The 24,555-nt window shown below is 38.2% G+C and overlaps 2 pseudogenes; one reads left to right on the top strand and one right to left on the bottom strand.

The window, feature by feature from the left end:
- The first annotated feature begins 13,420 nt into the window (after positions 1-13,420).
- LOC115622876 lies at positions 13,421-13,882 on the top strand (annotated as a pseudogene).
- A 1,459-nt stretch (positions 13,883-15,341) lies between these two features.
- Positions 15,342-15,803, bottom strand: LOC115622756 (annotated as a pseudogene).
- Between the last annotated feature and the right edge of the window lie 8,752 nt (positions 15,804-24,555).

Here is a 24,555-nt window from a genome sequence, read left to right on the forward strand (position 1 = left end):
AATGTGAATCGAATGTATTTGCTTTGCCCTTCTATCAGTACACCATTGGTGTTTTTTTGATGTTTTTCCTTTGTGAGGTGTGTGGCAGGTGGGTGTGCTGGATGGCATTTGTGTTATCGGCACGTCAAACCAACGCTCAAATATTTTCACTTGGCTTTCGAACCGCTGCCTGCTGTGCTCCGTCTGCTGTCAGGTACTCGCATTGGCAAAATATTTGCTTGACTAAACACACACACTCTCATATACAAATAAATATGTACTATACCTATTCGTATATAAAGAGGAGAAACGCGTGTTTGCAGACGTCTGTCTAAGTCAACAATGCACGGTTGAGACTGCATTGCCAATTCAATTTGGTTGCTAAAGTTTTCCCTTTTTTTGTTGTTGTTGAAAATCCTTTAACAAGCTAACGGCCTGGCACACTGTCGGCTGGTCGATTGGACGATTGTTCGATTGTTCGGCCGACCTGCCTGCCAAATCGCTGGCAGTGCAAACAGGCGCGATTATGCAAATTAACGGTTGCCCATTGGTAGCGTAGACTAACAAGTTTTTTGGCAAACCAAATTCAATAACATTCGGTACGGATCTAACCAGCCGTGCAGACAGCCACTCTCTCAGTCAGTCAGTCAGTCAGTCAAACAGTCAATCAGACTGTCTGTCAAACAGTCTCTGTCAGCTTGACGCGACTCTGTGTGTTAGAACAAAATTTGCATAAATTCTGCAAACCCGCCCCTGCCAGCCACTTTCAACATTTGGTTGTTGTTGTTTTTTTTATTTTTTATTTTTATGTCACCTACGTACAAATTTTTATTAGTTTTGCAAGCGTTCGACTGCTGCGTGTGTTTTGCAATGTACGGCGGGGACGTACCCTTCCCCTTCCCCATCCCCATTCCCATCCTCGCTCTCCTTTTCGTCCTGATCGCATGCAACGCTCGCAATATGCAAATTAACTTCAAGTTGCGTTTTGCGTTTATTGAAACAAGCTAAAAGGCAGTGCAGGGTTGCTGTTGCTGCAGGGTTACCCCGCAGCATGAGGATGAGGGTTGCCTGTGCCCGATAAGCAAAGTGTGTTTGCAAAATTCATCTTTACTTTTTTTGCGATTGTTGTTGTTGTGTGTATTGATTTTTGCGCGTTGTGCGATTTGATTTCGAGCTGAGGTTGAAGTCCTGCTAAGGTTGTTGGCATCTTGCAGGGCAATAAAATACTTAAGGTAGTTATGATCTTAATGGCTTGCTATAATATTGATATAGTTTTAGGGGTTAAGTTAAAGTTGAAACAAAGTTCCATTTGTAGACAAATTTCAAGTATCTTTCAAATCCAAACTGAAGCGATGAAGTATTTATTTGCGAGTAAAAATATGCATTTATTTGAACAATTATTGTTGCAAACTTATATTCACATAAAGTGTTGGAATATGCTGACAAGACTAGCGCTACGGTTCAAATCTGATGACCCTACACTAAACCTGCTCGTCTGCCAACGAATCAACGCTTTTCGGTAGCTCGAATTTCTGTTGCAAATCTATGAATCTAAAGCTGCATCTATTTTAAACACTTACGAGCTCAAATAAAATGTTTTATCACAAAGCCTTTACAGTTTTTTACAGTTCTATTCCGTTTGCCTTATCAGCAGAGCACACAACTAACATTCCATCTAAAGCTAACTCGTAGTGTAAGAAAAATGCTGGCAAAGAATTTCAATTTCCAGAGCTTTAACGCCGAAACGTAAAACATGTACAAAGCAAACATTACGACTACAAAAACAACAGCAGCAGCATGAAGTATCAGCCGACAACAACAACAACAACAATGACTATATAGCTCAAGTACAGCTAACAGTTGTTGCCCTTCCGTACCTCCTTGTTTGCATTTGCTTTTGGTTTGGTTTGGTTTCTTTTCTCTTTTTGTTTTGGGAATGGCGCACATAAAGATTCCCGCGACCAACCCACTCTCTGGATCTCGGTGGCACGCCTCAGCCTCCCTTTAGCGGAATAAAATGCAAAATATTAAGCATAAAATATGTAACCCATTTCAAATGTAGCGTACGCCATGAAAAGTGCTGCTGGAGCGAGGGGTTGCAGAACTATGGGTTGCGGGTCGCAGGCGGTTCTAACATTGCTGCCTTTCTGCCGCGTCTGCTCTGCTGCGTTGCCAAATCTAGACACATTCTGGCAGATTTACTGCATATTGGCCTGGTGTCAAAAGCAGCCAAAAATTGCGCGAGTTTTGCGTCGCGCACTCTCGAGTGCGTCGCAGGCCAGCCAACCAAAGAGCTCAACAGCCCCCTGCCCTCTTGCCTCACACTTTCCACACCACCCCACCCCACTCCACCCGACCCCAGCAGACACCGTTCCCTACAACTACAACTGGCTAACAATTTTGGGCCGCTGGTTGCTGCTCTTGGCAGTTCAGTTGGCATTGTCATGCTCTTTGCGTTGGCCGTTGCCTGAATTTATTTCCATCATTAGTTTTGGCACTTGAAGGCAAAACTCTGCATCGCTTCGTCCCAGACACAAATGTGATTTATACAGCACGCATTTAGGCGCTTTCTCCTGGTCTCCACACACACACACACACACACACACACACACACACACACACACACACACACACACACACATTTTTCGTTCATTCATTGGGTAAACAAATTTGTGGATGCACATGCTAAAAATCAATCTAAAATATTAATACGCACCGTGGGACGCTGAGTTGGAATGGGGACGAGTCTGTGCTTTAAGCATCCATTGTGTTGAAGAAAAAATGAAACGAATTTGTAGCGAGACGCGCCTGGGAAACATAAAAGAAAGCAAGCTGCGCTTTTGATTGGTCTTGGCTAAAAGTACAGTAAACGCAAGTATTGTTAAACTGACTTAATGAGTAGGTCCTCATTACTTTAATAGCTGCTTCCTTCATTTTAAAAAACTGTAATATATTCTCTAAAACAAATGTGTTTTAAAGTAAAGTTTAAAACATTTGTAAATGTCAACTATTGGCCTAATGCTGGCCCATCTCTTTCAGGCGCTCTCTTTTGCTACCAATACTTCCAGAAAGTCTCGAGCCTACCTCTATACAATCAGTTCTAAGAACACTATATTATGTGATTTCATTTCGATACATGTTTCAATTAAATTATATTTCTATTTAAATATAATTTCATTATTTCCATTTTAAAACTCAGTCTTGACTTTTCTTGATAGTCCAGTTGGATAGTTTTCCACTTTTAATCCAGTAATGAGTAACTTTCAAAACATCTTCTTCATTTATTTTTATAAAGCAGTTGGAAAGAATTTCAAAACTTAACACTTTTTTTTTAAAACCTTATTGCTATTTAATTTTGCTTCGATATTTTTCAATATTTAAATTAAAATCGTTACCTTTTTTGTAGTATTTTCGTAATTCCGCACTCATATGTTGACCGATTCTTAATTTCCTTGCCAAATAAATTTCCTGCAAGTAAATAATTTTGAGAAGCTTAGTTATTTGCGTGAAGGTACGATGTAAATACTTCAAACAGTACTTATTATGTATACGAGTACACCAAACCACCTACGACTTTACTTGCTCGCTTCATACATATAGAACGATTTGTGCTAAACCACACATAGACACCTACTTATACATACACACACACACACTCGTATACACTGTCTTATGCCCACCACACTTGCACAGACATCATCGAATATGCATTATTTCGACATTAGCATAATTTACTCTACGGCAAAAATGTCGCGAAGCATGGCAACTTATTTCAAAAGCCGCTGCCACTGTCAGAAGCAACCATCCATCCATCTATCCATCCATCCATCCATCCAGCCAGCTATACATTCATTCGTTCTGATCCTGCTCTTGTGTCTCTCCCCTTCTTCTTCACCATCTGTCTGTTTGTCTGTCTGTCTATCTGTCTGTGTGGTTGGCTGTTCGCCAGTCCCTCTGTCATTGGCACTGCGTTGTCGTTTTGCCTTGTAACAAATAGGATTCCATCATAATAATGTCTTGCGACTTGCACGAGGATGCCACCGATGCCGCACTGGCTCGAGACTCTACAATCTAAATATATATCCTGTGACAAATACGACAGGATTCGCAATTGCGAATATTTCAAACTCAAACACACGCCAATTCTAACGCCAACACCAGCGCCATCTCCATCGCCATCGCCAATTCTGCTTAAGCTTTAAGTGTGCGTGTGTTATGCGCCACTCAGTATATCTGTCTGTATGTGTTCGAATATATATGGCTGTCTATGTGTGTATGTGTGTGTGTGTGTGAGTGTGTGTGTGTGTGTGTGTGTGAGTGTGTGCGGGTTGGTTTTTGGGTTTTGTGTGCTACGGTTCAATGCTTGAGGATTTGCGAACAGCTTTTTGCCCCAACAGTTGAGCAGGCGGCAGCAAAATTGATGACTATAGTGCGTGATGTCATTTGCATGACAGTTGCGCATCAAACGATGCCACATACACATACATATACATATATGTATATAAGCAAAGTGTCTTATATAGTGAGCCAGCTGTGTACATATGTATGTGCCAGCGATGTTTATATACACGTACATAAACAGCCTGCCTGGCTGCCAAATGATGTATCGCAATTTGCCTACTTTTAGGCGCTCCCCCGCCCAGTCAGCTTTTGGCAGAGCATGCATCTGCTTCTGCCCCCCGAACTTTTCATTCGTTCACAAGAATTGGACAATGTTGAAAACAAACAGCCCGCTTCCTCTTTTCTGGCCGCATAAAAAAAGTGAAACGATGGCAGTTTAGTGGTCCCGCTTCCGAATACAATATTGAAAGGCATTGAATCGCTTTTATTCCGACTCGATTACAGCTATTAATGGCACCACAGCTGCTTTTTAGTTTTCAATTTGTATAATAATTTTAAGGAACCTATTTTTTCAAAGTTATGTATGTAGCTTTTCAGAATAGAAACAAGCTATAAATTATGAAACAGGAGCTGTAGCAGAAATTGCAATTTTAAAGGCCCTTCAGAAGTCGCGCAGAAACTTTGGCAGCATTTGATTATAGCCATGTTTATTTGCTTCAACAAAGGAGAAGTTGTTTTCAAAATGTTTTAAGAGGGTTTGTTTATTATCATCTAGAACGTATTGCTTGAGATTTTAGCTACGTTGCTAGAATTCCGAAGTTTTCTATACAATTTTTTTTTTAATGCACCTACTATATCTGTTTTAAGTGTTCAAAATAATTGTAATTTGCTGTTACTGTGTCCTATGATTTCAAAGTTCAAAAACGCTGCACTTGGATCGCCTTGAGGCTTCATTTGCTCATTGATGAGCTTTGTAAGATGTTGATATTGCTTGCATAAAATTAATTGTAGAGCTAATTTGAAAGATTTTAAACAGCTTATATTTTTACAAAGACTCCAATATTTGCATCAATCAAAATTAAATCATACGCATCTTAATACAACTTCTATGAATATCTCACCCTCACTAGTTTCCCTACTAATTAACAAGTTACTTTAATTCTTCACGTTGCGCATACGCCATATTGCCACATAATGTAAAGAGCTGGCTAGAAAAGCGTAGTGCAACTTTCCCACCTTATGCTCTACAAATTAAAAGAAAAAAAACACACACACACACATACAAGCCTCCATTCGTGTACAGCAATGACAGACATTAAGCAAACAGCAGAGGCAGATGGGGGAAAAAGCCGGTAAAAGTTCTTGACCTAGAAACAAAAGGCAAAAATGATGACGACACCAAGGATGCCAACGACGACGTCACCAAGAAGAACCCAAGGCAGACAAAACATACAACACACACATACACACACACACACACATACACACACATACAGTGCAGAAGCAGGAAACAAACTGAGAAAGAAAAAACACTGTAGACCAAACAAAAATTAAAATTAAAACAAGGACAAAAAATAAGCACAACCAACACCCACCCAGGCGCACAAAACACACAACAGCAGCCACATTCGGGCGAGGGGCGGGCGAGGACCGGGGAGACGAGAGAGCGAGACTGGGAGGGAGAGAGCGAGAAAAGTAGAGACATAGCCGGCAGCTGTATGCCAAGTCGAAACTGGGTTAATAAGCAAGCACAGACGAAGTGCATAATCAACAAGCAACGGCAAAGAGCGACGACTGTGGGCTGAAGACGGTGGTCTGGGCCTGGCTCTTGCTCTGGCCCTGGCTCTGGCTCTGACTCTGGTCCGACCCGGCACGTTGTGGGTGCGAAAAACGCAAACTTTACTCATTTTCATTTAGCCAGACTGAAGGCAAGGAAAGGAGCAAGGAAGACAGGCAAGCAGCCAGCAAGGCAGGGGGCAGGGAGAACTTTGTCCTTAGAAGCTGCAAGCGCCCATGTCTGGCAATCCGCAGCAGTAGTCGTCTGCGTGCCTTTGCTCCTATATTGCTGTGTGACTGTGTGACTGTGTGTGTGTGTGCGTGTGTGTGTGTGCAGCGACTCCTTGCTGTTTTTAATTTCATTGCAAGGAAATGAAAGGCAACAGACGATGAAGAAGAAACAGACCAAGGCGAAGACGATGTTAAATGTAGGAGCCTTGCGAAAATGAAGGCAAAGACACTGCCAACCAGAGTCTGTGCGCCAAAAGGCGCACGCCCCCAACCATGCCCCCTGCCCCGCGCCCAGCACCTTCACCCATCATGCCACTCGGCTAAATTAGCCGCGCCGCGCGACATTAAAAAGTTTGCCGGCACTGTGCTCAAAAAAAAAAAAAAACAACAACAAATAATAAGTAAGAGAAAAGGCAAATTTGCCGCTTTCTTTTGCCTCCCGATGGAAAGTGAAATTAAAATGAGTCAGACAGGCAACAAAGAGAATGGAAGGACAAGACAAAATTGAAAAAGAATATGCCGGCAAATTAGAGAGAAAAGTAAATGAGCAGCAGTGACGAAATAAATAACCAAAACAAATGAGTCCAAAATAAAGTCAAGGCAAGTAAAGTTTGAAATGATTTTTAGATTTATTATTCTAGCCTTGTCAAGAGTTGCTTTTTCACTGTTTTAACAACTTATTTGCTAAGAAAGAGTGTTATCTTTTTGTAAACTATTATTTAGGTTTGAAGTTTTTCTTAGAACATAATTAAAAAATTTAATATTATACCTTAATTTGTATAACTAATTGTGTCCTTTTTTGGTGCAAAATGTTGTGCATCTAAAGTTAGTTCTCGTGTGTTTGAATACTTAAAGTTAATAAAGTCAAATAAAACCTAATAATTGAATGATATAGAAGTACATTTTTTAATGTTCAAATATCCAGAAAAGCAACAACACTATTATAGCTTGGCTTATAATTTTTAGCCAAAAGAACACAAAATAGAAACGCATCTTAGCGGACTTTAAGGAGATCATATTCATAAATAAAATATATAAATCATTATTAGATGCTAATACAGTTGAGAAGTTGCTCTCAGCATTACAACTGTAAGATGTTGGTTCTGGTTTATGAAAAATAGTATCTTTAAATAAACAATTGAATTTTCTTAGCGCTGCATTTTGAGCTCAACAAAAAGTGAAAGTCTATTTACCATTTCTTGATCTAGTATGTCGCACAAATTACTTTGATTAATTAATTAAGCTTACTGCGCCCATTTCAATCATAAATTGCAATCATGGGTGATTAGTTTGAGCTCAGGTGTGTACTTCATGTGTGCTTCCATAAATAAAGTTATTCGTATGCTAATTCTTGAGCTGCTTTTGTAAAACTCTCGCACTCGCACACTTTGCATTTAAATGGCCTTTCAAAAACAACTTTGCAACATTGTAATAAAGCCAGATGCCAATTTTGGTGCGCTTCGGCAAATTCTGCAATTTGTTAGACCCCACATGTCCCGCATGTCCGATATGTCTCATTTGTCCGACCGGGCCCACTGCAATATCAATATTCATTCGGCCGGACAGCGTTTCAGAACGAGCCAGCGAGCACTGCAATTTAAATTGATTTTGCTCATTAGGCCAAATTGCGGCGTTTGCGGCAAACAGGCAAAAACACTTACAAATTAGTAAATGACGATAGTTAAATCAACCGTTAGCTTTATCTGGCATATATGGAAAATAAATAAACAAACAGCAGGCAGACAGCTAGAAGGCAGACAGACAGGCAAACGGACGGACAGGCAGGCAGGCAAATGCCTGCAAAACAAATTGTTCAACACAAAATCACGTCAAACGGTTAACTTGAAACTGGGTTTTAATTTATTGGCAGCCAGGCAGCAGGTCGACTAACGGCAGGCGGCGTCTGGAGAGGCAGTCAGTTGGGTTCTGTCATGTGGAAAATATTTGAAAATGCCTGTGTGGCTGGTCTCTGCCAGTTGGCTGTTCAAATGAGCTGCCATAAGCGGGAAGGGATTAACTTGCAGGAGTCTGAGAACGAAAATGATTTCAGTAGGCGAGTACAGAGTATTTATCAACGAACAAGCAGTGCCATTTTAAAATAGGAAATTATAATCAAGGACATTTTATTGAGTAATTTTCTATATTAACACGCACGCTATAATAATGTTAAGGAATATAAATTGTCTTATTTAGATTCACAAAACAAGTGAAGGCAGGTTGAATAATCTGCAAACAAATATGTTTTCAATGAAAAATAGAACCTTTTATTAAACTTAGTTGCATATCTGATTAGATCAATAGATTTATACATTTACGAGAACAATTAAAAACCTAAAATTGTTAATCATAAAAATTGAACTAATAAGAGTTTGTAAGAAGGTGAATCATTAAATAAAAATAATATATTTTCTTCATTTTATTTTTCAGAACAATGACTGTACTTCTCATAAGCTTTTATGAAAATTTTGGATGGTTCGCAAGCAAGTACGAATAACAAAATTTATCAAAAAAGAGTATAGGATTTATATATATATAGACTTGTATATATATGCAAGACATTTTATTTCAATGTATTCTTTAGATAATGTGATTTTTTTGTTGCAAAAAAGTAATTTTGAATTGATTTATTTTTTTTTAAATTTTTATTTTATATAATAACTTAATTTAAAAACCAAATATTTCAAAAACCACATTCATCTAATTACTGCCAAAAGTTTATTAATTTTTCTTGCAGCTGTTATTGTTTATAAAAATGAATAAGAATTTAAGTTTCATCCAACTTGAGCAATTTAACTAAACAATTTATTAGTTTATTTTAAATTTAAAATAATGTTGCATGAAAAAACAAATATAAAATTCATCATAAATAAAAGCTCTTAAAAAATTAGCTCAAACTAAAAGATCAGGACCTTCAAGAGAGAGTCAGATTAAAAATTGAAAGTAATCTGGCAGGACTAGCACAAAATTGACGAATATAAATGCCAGTCCTCAGCTGTTGTTTCAAATTGCAGTGCGAGCCACGTTTAGCTTAGTTTTGATTCTGTAATCCATGGACCTCAGTGGTGATGTCCATGTAGCGCAGTCGCTGGCCACAGTCGTGGCAAACACCTCGTCAACATGTTTATTGAAAAAGCAAAAGGTAGTACCAAGCACACAAACATGGCAGCACTAAGAGTATTACAAAAAAATAGGCAATTAAACAGGTTTATAAATTAACATTAAGCGCTGAATTAAACAAATAAAAGTGGCGAAAACGTGCAAAAGGCAGGCTGGAAGGCACTCGGGAAGATGGGCTGTCAAGACGAAGCCATCTCCATCGCCTGTAAACATGTTTCAAAGCCACGCAAAATTAGCAACATGTGGCAGACGCAGCATTTGTGTGTGTGTGTGTGCAACATGTTGCCTGGCAGAATGCAGACGCTTATAGATAAATTTCTGTCAAAACTGCTGATTGACTTCATTTATAAACGCGCGCTCGTGTCTAGCCGCACGCATGTATATAAACACAGACATATACACATACACTCAGAAAAATAGTTATGCAAAGTATGAGGCAGAACAGATTGAAATTGAAAGGGAAATAAATTAATTTCGCTACATAGAAATATATTGAAATCAACCGATTTGATTATAAATCAATTCTTTCAAAAAAGTAATAATGTTAATCGAAAAATGATGCTTTAAATATGGTACATTAGTTAAATTATTATTATGATTTACTAAACTAACTAAAATCAAAAGCACATTGAATAAGAACTAATACAGAAAGGATCAAATGTTAATCGAAAAATGATGCTTTAAATATGGTACATTAGTTAAATTATTATTATGATTTACTAAACTAACTAAAATCAAAAGCACATTGAATAAGAACTAATACAGAAAGGATCAAATTAAGCAAAACTTATGAATATAAAATTTGTTTGATTGTTGATGGAAAGATATGCTGATTCAGAAATGCTTGAAATTGTTTGTTTGCAATATAAAGATTCACTTGTTATAACATTTATTTGGCATTCAAACATCTCTAAGGCAGTGAAGTCAACTTCAATTCACTGTCAGCTATTCCAGGCCAAGCTTTACAATAATGTGCTCGTACATTTAGAGGCATTACGTTCAATTTTGAGAGTAAGATAGAACACCTTTTGAAAAGATACAAATACCTTTTTGTGTGTACACATGCACGGCTCTAATACTCTGATTTGTTAGTGCTTGGGTGAGGAGAAATGCCGTTTGAACATCATAATGAACACTATTCTCTCAGTGTAGGGAAGTATTTTCAAGTCACTTGGCTGACAGCTCAACAAGGCAGCTGCTGAAATGCAAAAAAGCTGCTGCTGCTGCCGCTGCTGCTGCAAATTAATAGCAAACTTGTAGCTGAGCTGAATGGCTGACTAGGTAGGTTGGCTGTTTCCTTGGTTGCTTGGTGGTTGCACTTGGGCTGTGGCTGCGGCTGTTGCTGTTGCTGTGGCACTGGTGGCAGGATTGATAAGCTGCGTGCTGCGTGGCCATGTTCAATGTCCAAATGTTGCCACAACATGTTGCTGGCCGGCCAAACTGGTCAACCGGCCGGGCAAGTGAGGCAAGAATCAGTGCGAATATTTATGTTTTGGCCTGCTGGAATTTTAATGTGACGCCGCTTGCCAATGAGGAAGTCGTCGAAGATTTTTTGCTTTTGCACAAAAACCGCCAATCGGCAATGAGAGGAGAGTGGTTGTGTGGCTGGCCAAATGGCCAAACCAGCAAATGGTGCTGCCGTTAAATGCCGTTTAATTGCGGTGAGCTGCGAAACCGTTTGCCTTTAATTGGCCAACTCTTCAAATGGCCAAGCTGGACAAGCTGGCCAAAGTGTTGAAGTGGCCAACTCGGTCGTTGAGCAAACAAAAATTATAAATGCCAAGCAGATAACTCAATAAATGTACAGATTAGTTAGAAACGCAATCAATCAGAGTCAAAGGCTGCCGCACACGAAAATTGTCAGCAATAATTGCAGCTACAATAACAATAACAACAACAACAACAACAGCAATCCATCAGTCATTTGTATGACTTTATATAAACACTGACGACTGACTACCGGACACAATTCACAAGCGCCTTTCTTTTTCCATTTTTTGTTTCTTTGCGCAAAAATATAAAAGCTCTCTTGGCCAACACACAAATTGCAATTCGCATGCCATGTGCATAACTATCGTGGAAACATATATACATAGATATACACACTTCTAAATTCATAAGCAATCTGTATGTGTCTGTGTGTGTGTGTGTGTGTGTGTGTGTTGCTCGTAATTTGGTTGCCTTTCACAAAAGACATTTGACGTGGCCGGCAGACGTCCGAAGCTTGATGCTCTCAGCCTGGCGTTGACAACATATGTACATACATGGCATAAGAAATGTACAACAACAATACCAACAACAACAATAACCACAGCAACTACAACAACTAGTACCGTCCGTCTACAATCGCATGTGTTGTGCATTTTTTACGAGCTTTTGTCGCTCATGAATGGTTGACAGCCTGCCTCGGACTGTCCCTGTCCCTGCCCCTGCCACTGCCCCAGCCACTGCCTCGCAACACACACACCACATATACATATATATTTATGTACATTTGTATACACATACACATATATATATACTTGCATATAGTAGTTTATGCGTGTATTGTGAAGATGGCAGACGTTGATGCCCACATTGACTTGAGCTATATAAATTTTGTGGCCGGCGAAAGGCAAAAATTAAAATGCGCTTATAAAGCAATAAAATTCAACATAATAATAATAACGATAATGACCATAATGAAAATGTTTACAATTTGCCGCATGGGATGTGCAACACAAGACAAGACAAGACAGGCATTCATAGCTAAGTCTTTTATAGGTACAGCTGTAGATACACACATAGATATACATAAGTATGCACGCATTACTGCTTTCAACTCTTAAGAGACTGAGACGTAAAAGGCCAAATGAAAGGCAAACACTATACAGGTCAGCCGTATAAGCACAATAATATCGTATTCCAAATACCTAACACTTTTGATCAATTTCTTTATTTGCTTTACGGCGAAATAAAACCAATTCCCTTTCTACACTCTCAATCCACTGTAATTTAAATATTTACAAGTATTGCATCATAGACATGCGTGAAACAATTCAGCTCTTTCGATGCAAGCCAACAGAATCTCAATATATATACACTTGGAATCAGTTAACATTGGAAACAAACGAAAGTGAATTACCGAACCTTGTTGTACTTTTTTAATTCAGCTTTAATTTGAGAAAATTAAGAGAAATGCTATTATACTTGTATGTTTACGTTTCGCACGCTTTGAAAAATGTCCAACTTTTTTAAAGCTAGTATTATATTCCAACTTCGGGAACAATTATTGTTCGTAATTATTTGATTAAAATCGGAAGTAATTCAAGTCCTAGGGCTTTTACACGTAAAAAGAACTATACCTGTAGTTATTGGCATAAAATAAACAACTAACAACAAACCAACCAGCATTTCTACATGCAATAAAATTAAACAATTTCGATAATAAAGCCAATATTTATTATAGCGTATGAAATTCCTAAAAAGCTCGTTTTGTTGATTCACTGTGAATCATTCCATCAATACATTTACGACTGCCTACAAATTGTCCTTAATAGCGCCCTATCTCTAGTTAAAAATTAAATTTCTCAGTTCTACCTTAGTGTTTATTACTAACTTAAAATAATTATTAGGCTTTTAAATTTCTTATAAAATTCAAAGAATACAAATTTGTAAAAATGAACTATTTCCCATAATTTTTTTCTGAAGGAACCGTTCAATCATGTTCAATCATTCCTTCAATACATTTACGACTGCTTACAAATTGTCCTTATAGTTCCCAATTTTCAGTTGTAAGTCCCTTAGTGTTTATTACCAACTTAAAACACTTATTAGGTTTTTAAATTTCTTGCAAATTCAAAGAATAAATATTTAAAGAAATTAACTATTTGTTTTCTTTCGAAACTGTTTCATGTTACTCAAATGTCAGAACGAAACAAGAATTGAATTCAGAAATCTACTTACACTCGGGCCAGACAAAACACAGTAGAATAGAAAAATACTTGGACAAAATGTCGAAAATGTCTCTAAGAACCGTGGGCAGTGATGACAGCATGTTGCCCGAAATGTCATATGGCAGCTACGTGGGTCCTGACTCCGACTTTGTCAAGCTTGTGTCCTGCGATGGACATGAATTCTTCATTAGGCGCAAATACGCTCTCGTCTCCAATACGATCAAGGCGATGTTGTTTCGCGCCGAAGAGTGTGATGTGACAACGGAAAACGAAGTGTATCTGCGAGAGGTGCCCTCACACATTTTGCAAAAGGTCTGCAAATATATGTTTTACAAATTGCACTTCACCGACAGTTCAGTGGAGATACCGGAATTCCCCATTGAGCCGGAGATCTCCATGGAGTTGTTGATGACAGCCAGCTTTTTGGATTGCTGACTTGTGTTGTGGCAGTGATGTGCAAAATGCAGTTGAAAATAAAGAATAAAGTAACTTTTCATTGCGAATTCGAGCAGCACTCTTGATCTATCCTTTCCCCACAATATCTAGTATATGGGTTTCGACTGCTGATGGTGAATTCTTTGTGATGATTGCTAGACTAAAAAAGAGAGAACGCTACAGTCGAGCACGCTCGACAGTGAAATACCCTGTACCCGGGTAAGCTATGCGCCTAGCAGAAGCAAAAGGAAGATTAAGAGCGAACTTGATGCTGTAGCTTGTAGGCGTAGTACCCGTAGTACCGGAATGGATTTGTTTCGCTAATAACTTTTCTTAACATTAACCAATTTAGATGCAATTTTATTGCATTCTCAGCATTAACAGATTTAGATGAAATTTAAAACTAAAGTTGATTATTAGGTACAAATTATGTGTGCAAAGTTTGGTTGAAGAAGCTTTTGAAATGTGGACGCTATTGACGAAATTGAAGGGGGAAGGGGGGGAACATTAAAAAAAATAAATAAAATAAACTCGTCCTTTCTCGGGCTCAGGAGAATCTGTATACCAAGTTTGGTTATCCTAGCTCTTATACTTTCTGAGATTCTTGCGTTCATACAGACGGACGGACGGACGGACAGACGGGCATGGCTATATCGACTCGTCTTCTCATCCTGATCAAGAATATATATACTTTGTGGGGTCTGCCACGCCTCCTTCTGCCTGTTACATACATTCGCACAAAACTAGTATACCCTTTCACCCTTTGGGTACAGGGTATAAAAACTCAGAATCTAAAGCTGATCTGCTTGTGATGGCCTTACTTAGGTGAACCGTCATTGGGGATCCTTTTATGGTGATATGCTTGTAGAGACCTCTCTTTCGTGATTCGTTCAGCATTGTGGAAGCTCGTAATCCCACTCTCTCTTACATTACCAAGCTTGTCCCTATTTAATTGGCCTACAGTGTGCATTTGTATTTTATACTTACTATAGATACACATTTCTAGCTTGCGCTGTGCGCTCTGTCAACTGCAATTTGCCATAACATAAAACCACACGTTGCATTTACACACACACAACAGCAGCAAAAACAACAGGAGCTGCAATTACAACAATAGCAACAACAACAACAACCGACTAGCAATGGTGCGACTATCTAAGCTGCCGCACAGCAGGGGACCGCCTGCAGCTGCCGTCCGAGTCGCCCTCCTCCCCTGAGCCAGCCAGCCACAGACTCGGCCCACTTGTCGTTTCGGGCGTGCAATTTATAGGCCAAGCGAGTTGGCTCCGACTGCCTTCTCTTGATTAAAGTTCAATGTGTGGCTAGCAGATGAATTAATTAAGTTTTGCTATCTCTCAACTGCCACTTGCAGGCAGCCGGCAACTATGCACATCCATCAAGCGAAAGGGGGCGGGGGCTTGGCGACGCCAACGCCTGCCGCCGAAGAATGAGAACGAACTGCAATCAATTGGTCGAGTCGTTGCAAGCCATAAGCTGCGCTACACTGCAAAGTAAATACTCGAAGAATATGTTTCAATTAGGAGCCTTCTAAATCCTCTTTATTTCGTTTAGCAGTCGAGAAAGTTGGCGGCCATCAGAAGCTCTATAGATATTTCGGGTTCGATGCGAAACTCTGGTATTTCCGTCGAGCTATCCGTGTAACGGACCTTGTAGATCAAATATTTGCACACCTTCTGCAAAATGTGGGACGGAATTTCGTGCAGACACACCTCGTTGGGCTCGTCCTTGTCCAGTTCGCCCGGAGCTTCCAGCATCGCCTTGAGTGTGGCGGCAATGTTGGCGTAGTCGCGCTTTATTATAAACTCGTGACCATCGGACGAATAGAGCTTCACATATATGGCATCCGGCCCAAAACAAGAGCCATAGAATATGTCCTTGTACTGGTTGTCGTGCGTCTCTTCTATTTGGGCCTCCAGAAAATCGTACTCCATAGTGTCTGTTTAGTGTAAAGGCTTGCCTGGTAATGAATATCCTTTTTTATTTCTTTCTGACATTAAAAGCTTCGATTCTCTTGATTATCTAAAATGTGGACAGATCGGAAAAGAGTCTATTGAGACTAAACACAGTATTGTACCATCATCGCTTAGACAGCCAAAATCTTCAAAGAAAGACTGTCTACTTAATAAATTGTGACCACTGGAGTGCAGATGATTTGTTCGTCTGACCATAGCTTAGCAGATCTCTTTCCAGACAATTAGCCAACTCTTTCACTTACCGCGGCTCACACTTCCCGCACATCTGACAATCTCCCGAAAAAGTTAAATCAAAATTTCATTGCACGTTTTAGCGTTGGAGGCGTTACACATTTGCAGAGTGGGCGTGGTCGCTGCTACGCTGATACATTTTAATTTACTTGGTATAATTAATTTTTTTCAGCGCTCCCAAGATTTCAGATTTTTGCGCCTGTTTCAATTTTTTGCCTTTTATTTTTCAATTCAGTTGTTTAATTAATTCTTTCTAAGTGAAAAATTGGCTGCCTGGTGGGTGTGGGCGCTGTTTGTCCGTCTGTTCGTCTGTCCGTCTGTCCGTTTGTCTGTCTATCTCTGACGTTTGCTTGCATCAATCAAAGTGATTGTTGAAATGGGTCGGTCAGTCGGTTGTGGCTGCGCTGTGCTCTGAATTTGAAATGTTGCCGTCAAGATTAGATGGACTTTCGGTCTTTTTGGTGAATAAAGTAATTATGAATTCGCTTTTGCGATATCTAATGCACAAACGTAGTTCCGCTTGGCTAACAGGAAACAGGGCATTTATTACTTACTGTCTCGAATGAGCTTTTAAGAGCTTAAGCTAAATATAATTTGTTACTCAAATTTTGAATTAACTTTGTCTTTCTCTTACTTTTTTTTAAACATGAACTAATTCAAATAATAATAGCATAATAAATGAGATTTATTTCAACAAGTAAATGACATTAGAATTTAAAGTTATTTCATTTGTTTATTTAATAATCGCGAAGCTGTTCTCTATTTTATATAATCAACAAGTAATATAACCATAATTCTAGCTGCTAAGCTGTCTGAAATCTTCACAGCATTTAACTATAAGATATTCCATTTTTAAGTTGCTGTTTATTTCTAAACTGGAGATTTATAAATATTTTATTACCATCTCTCTCATGGGGCATTAAAAGCCAAGTTGTTATCTCAATAGAAAAAGAAATCTTAACAGCATTTAACTATAAGATATTCCATTTTTAAGTTGCTGTTTATTTCTAAACTGGAGATTTATAAATATTTTATTACCATCTCTCTCATGGGACATTAAAAGCCAAGTTGTTATCTCAATAGAAAACGGAAACATAGAAGAGAAGAAATTGTCATTCTTTAGAATAAAAATAGTTATAAAATACAAATTCTCTCATTTCCTGTTGAATTTAAAAACATTTGCCGTATTTCGGATTTGTATTCACAACTGAAATGCACAAATAAATATATATGAGGGGCAACATAAATTCCTTTGGCCGGAAATTATGTAAACCAACCGATATAGTAGGAGCCACAATAAAAGCCGCGTTGAATAACTACAAGCTAGAAGCTTGGCAGCCTCGACTACGATTTAGAAATATCGTAAATCTTAGTGTCGCTCATTAGCCCACATTTGAGCTTGAATTATTGGCCAGCAAATGTCAATCCCTTAGCTCATAAACATGCCGCCTAATCACGATCACCATTAGCAGAGTCGAAACGTCAACACTTTAAGCCAAACGATAAAAACGTCAGACCCAACGAACAGTTCGTCAATTGCTCGTCAGTGGAGTGGTGTGCAGTGGTGCGGAGTGGTGTGGTGTAGAGTGGTGTGGTGCGGAGTAGACTGCAGTGGAGTGGTTTGAATAGTTCGGAACTATAGCAACTACAACTCCTCAGGCCTGAACATACATCTGTCCCACACGACCGATGCACAGTGGGTCAGATTCTATAAATTCCATAACGTTTCAAATTTAATTTCTTATTGGAGTTTTTTTTTATAATAATAGACATAAGATTAGATTTTAAGGCTGAGCAATAAAAATTCCATTATTAAAATCAGTTAAATGAAGTATAAATGCAAATTATTATCAAATGGATGGCAAATTAGAAGTTCGCCGAAATTTTGAACATCTTTTTTGATTAAAAAAAAGAAATGTATTTCTTGTTTTGTTTGCTTATTTTCATCTGAAGTTTTTGGCAACAGACTCTATTTATTACTGTCAGATTCTATAAATTCTATAACGTTTGAAATTTAATTTCCTATTGGATAATATTTATTATTATTTTTATAATAATAGACATAAGATTAGATTTTAAGGCTGAGCAATAAAAATTCCATTATTACACTGTTAGAGACTAAAATCAGTTAAACGAAGTATAAATGCAAATTATTATCAAATGGATGGCAAATTAGAAGTTCGCCGAAATTAAAATATTTCACATTTAGAACTAATTTTTTGATTTAAAAAAGAAATCTATGCCTTATTTTGTTCGCTTATTTTCATCTGAAGTTTCTGGCAACAGACTCTATTTATTACTGTCAGATTCTATAAATTCTATAACGTTTAAAATTTAATTTATTATTGGAGATTTTTTTTTTAATAATAATAGACATAAGATTAGATTTTAAGGATGAGCAATAAAAATTTCATTATTACACTGTTAGAGACTAAAATCTTTTAAGGGAAGTATAAAGGAAAATTAATATCAAATGGATGGCAAATTAGAAGTTCCCCAAAACTAAAATATTTCACATTTCAAGAAATTTATTTCTTGTTTTGTTCGCCTATTTTCATCTGAAGTTTCTGGCAGCAGACTCTATTCGTTACTGTAGATGCAGAAATTCGCTGTTGAAAGGAATCAAAATAGGTTTCTAATTCTTTTGAGTTATCACATTTTGTCTCAATTGCTTGAAATAATTAATTTAGTTAGAATGCATCCATGTTTTGGCCGTTGGCTTCGGCTTCTCAACCACAGTGCGTTTTGGTCGTAAGTTTGCCGCCGAAATACAAAACAACTGCAACAAGCAACGAAAAAGTGGATGCACATTGAAGCGATTTATGTGCGAGTTTCATTTATTCGTACTTTTGTTTGTTTTCTGTTTGTGTTTGTGTTCGGGTTTGTGTTTCTGATTTCTGCTTTGTATGCACAAACTGTCAATCAAAGGCAACTGGCGGCCTGTGGCAACTGTCGATGCTAATCAGCGCAGCACCAACCACATTTTATGAACTGACCAAAAACACAATCGAACCCCTCCGAAAACAAAAACTTATGGCGCCATTATGACCAGAACTTTGCGTCTCCAGCTACAGGCTTTGAGTGTTGCGCATGCGCAGAAGCTAAAACGTTGTTGAGAGGGAGGAGGGCGTGTCCGGCACTGAACTTTCCACATTTTGTGGCAACTGACAGCCAGTGTCACATGTCACTCACACCAATATACAGAATAAGCGCACACACACGCAATAAAAAGCTTAGGAAATAAATGAAAATGCAAATCTTTGGGAAATGCGCACAGCAGGCTATTGACGTTGCTGCCTGCCTCATCGCCCCTCGCCCTCCCCAGACCACGGACTTCAGGCAGCAGCTCAGCATCTCGTAAAACGTTTGAAGTGACTGTGGCTGTGACTGCGACTGCGACTTGTGAGACATAAAAATTGATTTATGTCGCACACACACACACACATACACACACACTCGCACAATCGACATTCAAAAATCAAAACTTTTCCACATTTCACACGTCTTAGCAGATTTTGCACACTCGGCGCTTTACTTTTCACGCTGTGGCAACTAAAAATAAATTGCTCACAGTTGCGAGCTGCTGGTAAGCAGTAGCAGTAGCAGCAGCAACAGTAAAAGTATCAACTCCACCAACAGCCAGCAGCAGCAGCAGTTTACTGCTTTTCTGCTTTACTGCTGACTGCCTGTCAACGCATGTGTTGAAAAAAAAACAACAACCACAACAAAAACCATATAACAGAGCTGTGATTTAAAGTTCTATTAAACGAACCAAAATGCTAATAGCGAGCTAGTTATGTGATATGTGATATGAGTCCTGAGTAGTGAGTGGTTTTGAATCCGCATTGTACTTTGTGTTTGTTTTGTTGTTAATCTATGGAATAAGAGTTGCTGAGTTCAAAACATCAGCCACACCATATTATGTTTCTTAAATGCTTAAGTTTTAAGTGGTTTCCAATATTTTAGAGTTTCAAAGCACGCTTGCACTCATTTGAAAGTATCGAGACACCACAAGTACTACTCATAAGAACTCGATACTTTAATCGTTACTGATCGTTACATTTGGTTTCAGAAAAAATGCGAAAAAATATTAATACAAAGCAAATGTTTACAAATAGCCTCCTCTTTTCTGAAGTCGGTTAAAAATTAATAGTAATAATAATAGTGGACTTCCTTTTAGAATTACTGTTAGGAATTAATCCGACTTGGTATGAGAATCACAGAAGAATGCTCTCAAAAATTGTTCATATAATTTTACAGTACTTAAAATAAAATAAAATTAAAACTAATGCTTAACTAGTACTACTTAGTATGAAAAGAGGAAGACTTTCATAGTTTTCAATATTTTGAAATATTAATAATGTATTTAGATATCAATACAATACAAAACAATATTTATTTTTTAAGGCATTGACATCGATCTAACTATTTAATTACTAGCATACTAATTCAAAAGTAACCTAATACTTGTAAGACTAGGTCTATCCTTACAAAAATAAATAAAATGAAATAAAATGAATATATATATTAATTTGCTGATATGTTAAATAAGACTAAGCTCCTAGTTTAAGCTGTATTTGTATTTTTCTATAAGTTTAATTTAAGTTGTTGTAAAAAGTAACAGTATAATTAAAGTTTTACATTTATATATATATAAAAATAGCTGATATGAGTATAAAAACTATAAGTATTATTAAAAACTAAACATTTATTAGTTAAAAGCGTAAAACAAGCAGCTGACATCACAAATGTTTTCTTCTGCAGTTCATTCTACTTGTTAGAATCCCGATAGCTATAGAAAATACAAAAGATTCAGTTCTCTAGTTCCACATATAATTTCCCTAGCAGACGCAACACTGGAGCTTCAGCTCCAGAGATAAAGGCAGGGCCTGGGCGGGCAAGTCAAGCTCCCCCACAACACCAACTCGCAATCAAATGCATTTATTTTGCATATAATTGAAATGATAATTTGTGAGCAGGCAAGAGAGCGCTTGTTGTTGTTGTTGTTGTTGCTGTGGTTTCTGTTGCCGTGTTGTTGCTGTGGGCGTTAATTCAACTGCCAGCCAACACGTCTGTTAGTTGGGCTTGAATTGTGCAAAAGAGTTGTTACGCGCCTTTTCAAAATGTCAACTTGTGCAGCCCTGTCAGATAAATCAATCAAATTGATTAGTTTTTGTGGTAATTAGCGGACTGCGCAGCGGGTGCGACACATATGGAACTATGTAAGGAACAGCTCGCATGTCTCTTTCAAACTATACACATACAAGTACTTCTATATAGCACGAGCATATAGAAGTACTTGTATATAAATAGTAGAGTAAGTTTGTTTGTGCATTCGTTGGCTGCACAAGCGGGTGGCGAATATAGCAAATAATTCAAGGTGAGGCATTTCGAATTGCTTTAATTTCAAGTATACTTTTCTGTTTTTGTCCGCTGTCCACTGTCGTGGCTGTCCGCTGTCGGCATTTCAAATTTATTGTATTTCTGCTACTCTTGCTCTTGGCTGGCTGGCTGGCTGGCTGGCCAGTTTAAGCTCTCAAGTTGGTTTTTTGGGCAAAGTGCGCCGACAGCCAAAGTGGCGTCGACTCCAAGCGAAAACCCAAAACCAATAAGTGGTTTAATGCTCTTAAGACTCCAGACAACACACACACACACACACACACGTACTGACTTTTTGTCTACTCGTATCTATCGACAAACAAGCATAGATATTGTATATTTGTGTATATTTGCATGACTGTATCGATATAGTTAGCTACATGCTCGCATATGTACTTTTTGTGAGATTACTTGGGGCGCTTTCCTTCTTCTTCTTCTTCTTCTTCTTCGGTTTCTCTCTTTTTTTTGCCTAACTGTAGTCACTTTTTGTGGCTAATGCATTACACATCTGCCCTTTCCACACACACACACACACACACACACAGCCCCGCCTCCATTACTGAATTGGCTAATGTACAGACATAAAATTTTAAGACTTTCTTAGCAGCAGTTCGACTTCCGCTGCCTTCACTTCTTGTGTGTGCACAGCGACTAAGAAAGGAGTCGATTTCATTATCATCGTTCGCTCTCGAAACTTGCCAATAATCCGTTTAAAGATTTAATTGCAGCTTTAAGCGGAAAAGTCAAACAGAGAAGTGGTCCGCCATCTCCGTATATTCTCTCCATCGCCGGGGTAAGTATTTGTGTCTTAAAAGTGAAAGTGATTGTGAAATGTAAAAAAGCGAAGCCTCTTTACCATCAGCGAGGTATAGAGTTCCTACGTGCCAATCGCAATAATCGTAGGAACTTAATACCGTGCTCTTGGAGGGCTGTCGACCAGCAATTAATAATAATTAATAAGGATTTATATGTGCACACTACTGTATTAATCAAATTATCGACAGTTTCTAGCTTTCTACGGAGTATAAATCAAAATCAAATCAATCAACATTTGATTGAAATTGAAGGATGATATCTCGTCATTGTATTGACTAGCTTTTACTTTGAGTTCAATAAAAAAAATAGCACTTTTAATAAGCAATAAATATTATTTGAAAAATATTGAAACAATTATGAGTTAATTGGATTTATTGCTGATATTTTTTCTTACTTTAAAGGATGAAAAGCAGATAGATGAGAACACTGCTAATACCTTGAACACGATACTATTTATAGAAGTAAATAAATTAAGTAAATTGTAATTAAATACAGTTGCAGAAGCGCTGCTGTTCTTTTGGTGCTCAAAGATGGCCCGAATACAGAAAACATTGGTTTGTATTATCCTTAACCACGCATGGTTACGGGTCAATAGCCTGAAGGACTCTACTGGCATTTCGATGCGGGAAGGAAGCCCTCGACCATGAAGCCACAAGGATGCCAAAAATGTTCCATGATTTTCATTCACATAACTGTAATATGCTATAACTATTAACTATTAATTATAAATTGATTGCAAAATTTCTAGTTATATGAAATAAATTTTAGTATCTGTACTCTCATACAGGAAATGGAAACACGTATGAAAAATGTATTTGAAATAATAAAATAAATAAACCGTTTGATTTATCATTCATCTTCACAACAAGTAACAAAACTGTTAATATTGCTTATTAGCAACAGTCCAGTTATCGGCTTCTTTTCTCACCTTACAAAGTATATATATTCTTGATCAGCATGACGAGACGAGTCGATCTAGCGCTGTCTGTCCGTCTGTCTGTTGGTATGAACACCTGGATCTCAGAGACTATAAGAGATAGAGACACCAAATTTTGCACAAAGATGCCTTATGTGTGTACGCTATACGAGTTTGTTTTATTTTTATGATTCCCCCCACTTCCCCCCTATGGGGGTTTTATCGATTTTCCATTCGTATAATCGCCTATATCTCGGAGACTATAGGACCTAGGAAGACCAAATTTTAGTCCAAGATGCCTTATGTGAATACGTAGAAAACGTGTATTTTGGAATTTCCCTCGCGATCGATCCAAATTTTTTTTTTTAATTTTCTATAATTATTGTAAACATACATATGTACAGAGTATTTCAAAGTCGGGACACCCGACTTTAGCTTTTTTACTTGTTTATATAATTATTTTAATTTAAAAACCAAGCATGCAAATTAAAGTGTGACTGATATGAATAAAAAAGCATACTATTTTGAAATAATTATATTCTTGGTTGGAAACTGCAATCAATGTTAAGAAAACAGGTAAATAAATGAAATAAAAACACTATTTGACTTTTTCGTCAGCTAGTCTTAAGTTGAATCTTAAACTCAACCCCTTTATAGGATATGACACTCTTATCCAACCCTTTGCATCGCCGGTTACTATCAGCTGAACTGAAGATTCTCACATCTCTGCCTTTCGTTTGAATATCAAATTCCGCCCCTGGCCAGAACAACAGGGTCACTGATGATCCATATTTCTTTCAATTCACAGACAGCATTTTGAACAAAGGGCAGACCCATAGTGTAACCAAACATCTTACAATATTCGCGACCCGCAAGTTCAACAACCTTTGGCACATCCTAGGCCCTCAGACCCTTCGCCTAACCGCCACCTCGGAGCAACCCCTTCGCACTGAGAAGGGAAGGCGCCCTATCGCCGGCACTTTATCAGCGGCATTTGCATTACAACGTTTAATTGCGAATCGAACGAGGATGTGTTTCACGCACCCGTTACGCAATTGATAACGGTTCATTTGTCCTGCGCAGGATACTGCGGATTTTCCGTATCGTCGAGACGTATCAACTTGATTAACGACACGCTAAGCCGAAGGGTTAGAGTTTGCGTTTGTTTCCTTGCCTTTGCCGTTAGACTCAGCGAAAAAGCACAATTTACCGTTCGATTTTTGATGAGTTGCCACCAATCAAGCGTAAAGTTATGAATATGTAGGGAACTCTGGTGAGCTGCTTGCGCAAAGGCTGAAATAGTGTGTTCTATAAGCAGAGGACTAAGTAGAACAGAAGATTATGAACTGGTTTCTTAAAAAGAAGATGCTGCACATATCGATTGGACAAACAAAGCTGAGTCAAA

Source organism: Scaptodrosophila lebanonensis, unplaced genomic scaffold (assembly GCF_003285725.1).
Source record: "Scaptodrosophila lebanonensis strain 11010-0011.00,11010-0021.00 unplaced genomic scaffold, SlebRS2 tig00000043-arrow-pilon, whole genome shotgun sequence".
In the NCBI taxonomy this organism is placed as follows: domain Eukaryota; kingdom Metazoa; phylum Arthropoda; class Insecta; order Diptera; family Drosophilidae; genus Scaptodrosophila; species Scaptodrosophila lebanonensis.